The sequence below is a fragment of the Sapajus apella genome, unplaced genomic scaffold (genome assembly GCF_009761245.1).
Source record: "Sapajus apella isolate SASKATOON/1434 unplaced genomic scaffold, GSC_monkey_1.0 scaffold15, whole genome shotgun sequence".
Lineage (NCBI taxonomy): Eukaryota > Metazoa > Chordata > Mammalia > Primates > Cebidae > Sapajus > Sapajus apella.
The window spans coordinates 13322062-13324933 of record NW_022436955.1 but is presented as its reverse complement, the minus strand read 5'-3'; the positions used below and the strand labels follow the sequence as shown (position 1 = coordinate 13324933).

Here is a 2872-nt window from a genome sequence, read left to right as displayed (position 1 = left end):
CTCCTGAGTAGCTGGGATTACAGGTGCCCACCACTATGCCCAGCTAACTTTTTGTATTTTTAGTTGAGACGGGGTTTTGCCATATTGGCCAGGCTGGTCTTGAACTCCTGATCTCAGGTGATCTGCCTGCCTCAGCCTCCCAAAGTGCTGGGATTATAGGCATGAGCCACTGCACCTGGCCCTTGCAATCTTCTACTTTAAGGTTTGCAGAGATAAACCCATAAATCCACAATGCACATCTGCAATGTGAATTCAAGAAAGGAAATAGTACCTTTAATACTTAAAAACAGCCTTCCACAAAAAGTACTTCATTTCTGATCTATTCAAACTTTCAGGTTATTTTCTGTATCATTGCTAAACTGATGACTTATGCTAAACCGATGGGGTCCAGTCCCATGACTTTTGGGGCACAATTGTAAACCTAGAGTTTTACCAACTTTGGTGAACAATCTTGGCATAATAGTCAATTTCTACTTCTGGAAGTCATCTGGTCCCACTGTTGGTGTTATATCATTCAAGGAGAATATGGTAAAACACTGCCCTCTTGTGGTCTATTGAGAGAAGAGATGAGAAAAGATGAGAAGGTTGCCTGAAAAATGGGAGACAGCCTCTTCCCAAGAAAACAAAGGCATTGGGCCGAGCTAGAGAACCTCCTTTACCAGATGCTGACTGGCATTGGTTGTTTTTCCTCTCGACAGTATCCACAATAGCTGATGGCTGAGTGTTTCAGTTTGAAAATATTTTCTGTTGCTTTCATTTTCACTGCAATTTTGAGTAAATATCTAAAAGATCCAAATTAAATAAAATTCATTTCTACAAAACAGACCCACACTCATTGCTATCAGTGAAGCTAATGATAGTGGAATCTAGTGGGAGGATTCAATCATAAACCGCGGCTGGAACCCCCTAGGTGACGTGGCCTGACAGCTCATCCCGCAGGGCTGCTTCCTACTAAATGGCAATGGAACAACCTATTCGGTCCTCTCAGGGAATTTAAAAGAGATCCAGGAAAGATAGTGGTATAGAAATTAAGAAAAACAGTCTGGGCACAATGGCTCACACCTCTGATCCCAGCACTTTGGGAGGCCAATGCAGGCGGATCAACTGGGGTCAGGAGTTCGAGACCAGCCTGGCCAACACAGCGAAACCCCCTCTCTACTAAAAATACAAAAATTAGCTGGGCGTGGTGGTGTGGACCTGTAATCCCAGCTACCTGAGAGGCTGAGGCAGGAGAATCGCATGAACCCAGGAGGTGGAGGTTGCAGTGAGCTGCGATTGTGCCACTGCACTCCAGCCTAGGTGATGAGTGAGACTCTGTCTCAAAAAAAAAGAAAAAAAAAAAAGATGTCTATTAGGACAGCCAGGTGAGGCTGATGAGTAGGCAGTTGGATAGGAAGAACCTAGAGTTTGGCCAGGCACGGTGGCTCATGCCTGTAATCCCAGCACTTTGGGAGGCCAAGGCGGGTGGATCATGAGGTCAAGAGATCGAGACCATCCTGGCCAACATAGGAAACCTCGTCTCTACTAAAAATACAAAAATTAGCTGGGTGTGGTGGCGCGTGCCTGTAGTACCAGCTACTCAGGACGCTGAGACAGGAGAATTGCTTGAACCCAGGAGTTGGAGGTTGCAGTAAGCCGAGATTGCGCCACTGCACTCCAGCCTGGTGCCTGGCGATGGAGCAAGACTCCGTCTTAAAAAAAAAAAAAAAAAAAAAAAAAAAAAAAGAACAAACAAGAGTTAAGGCAGAAGTTATGGCTGGAGATGCACATCTGGGTCTTTAAAAGATGGTATTTAAAGCAATGAGATTGGCTGGGATCAAACTCATTGGGTTTTGAGAGAAGAGATTTGATGATTGACCTCTGGGGCTCAACAATGTTAGGAGGTGAAGATGAGAGTGAAAAGCAGCGGTCAGATCCTTTTGTAGTTCTTAAATGTGATGATTGGGTGTTCACATGCATGTGTGAGATATGCCACCCTTGAATCTTTTATGACATCAGTACATTTCCCGTCTGACATGAAAAAAAAAAAAAAAAGAAAAGAAAAAGAAAACGTTTAGGGACACAGCAGAGCTGAAAAGCTGAGTGTGGTGTCCCGAAAGCCAAGCGAAGCAAGTGTTTGAAGGACGGAATGATCGGGTGAGTCAAATACTGCTGACAAGCCAAGCAAGATGAGGCCTGGGAACTGACCACTGGGCTTGGCCATGTGGAACCCATTTGTTGGTGATATTGACAAGCGCCATTTCAGTAGAGTGGCGTGATGAGAGCCTGATTTGAATGGGTTTAAGAGAGAACGGAAGGAGAGGAAGTAGAAATAGTGTGGAGGAGGAGGATGTGTGATCAAAGAACACTTTTTTTTTTTTTTTAGACAGAGTTTCGCTCTTGTTACCCAGGCTGGAGTGCAATGGCGCGATCTCGGCTCACTGCAACCTCGCCTCCTGGGTTCAGGCAATTCTCCTGCCTCAACCTCCTGAGTAGCTGGGATTACAGGCACGCGCCACCATGCCCAGCTAATGTTTTGTATTTTTAGTAGAGACGGGGTTTCACCATGTTGACCAGAATTGTCTCGATCTCTTGACCTTGTGATCCACCCGCCTCGGCCTCCCAAAGTGCTGGGATCACAGGCCTTGAGCCACCATGCCCGGCCAAAGAACAATTTTTTTTAAGAGACCAGAGACATTTACAACAAATTTATATGCCAATGGAAATGACTCAAAGGAAGAGTTTCGATGCTGATGACAAAGGGACATCTTTGATAAAGCCAAAATGCTATGATTTGTATACTTATCCCCTCCCAAACTGAAGCTGAAATTTCATCCCCAATCTGGCAGAATTGAGAAGTGGGGCCTTTTAAAAGGTGACTGAGGGCCAGCAT

At 45.1% G+C, this 2872-nt stretch overlaps 1 non-coding gene across 1 annotated transcript; it reads left to right on the top strand.

Annotated features, from left to right (window-relative positions):
• The first annotated feature begins 1913 nt into the window (after positions 1-1913).
• On the top strand, positions 1914-2016 carry LOC116555856. The gene has a single exon (XR_004270706.1). It is a non-coding gene; the product is annotated as a small nucleolar RNA U13 (small nucleolar RNA).
• The last annotated feature ends 856 nt before the right edge of the window (positions 2017-2872 follow it).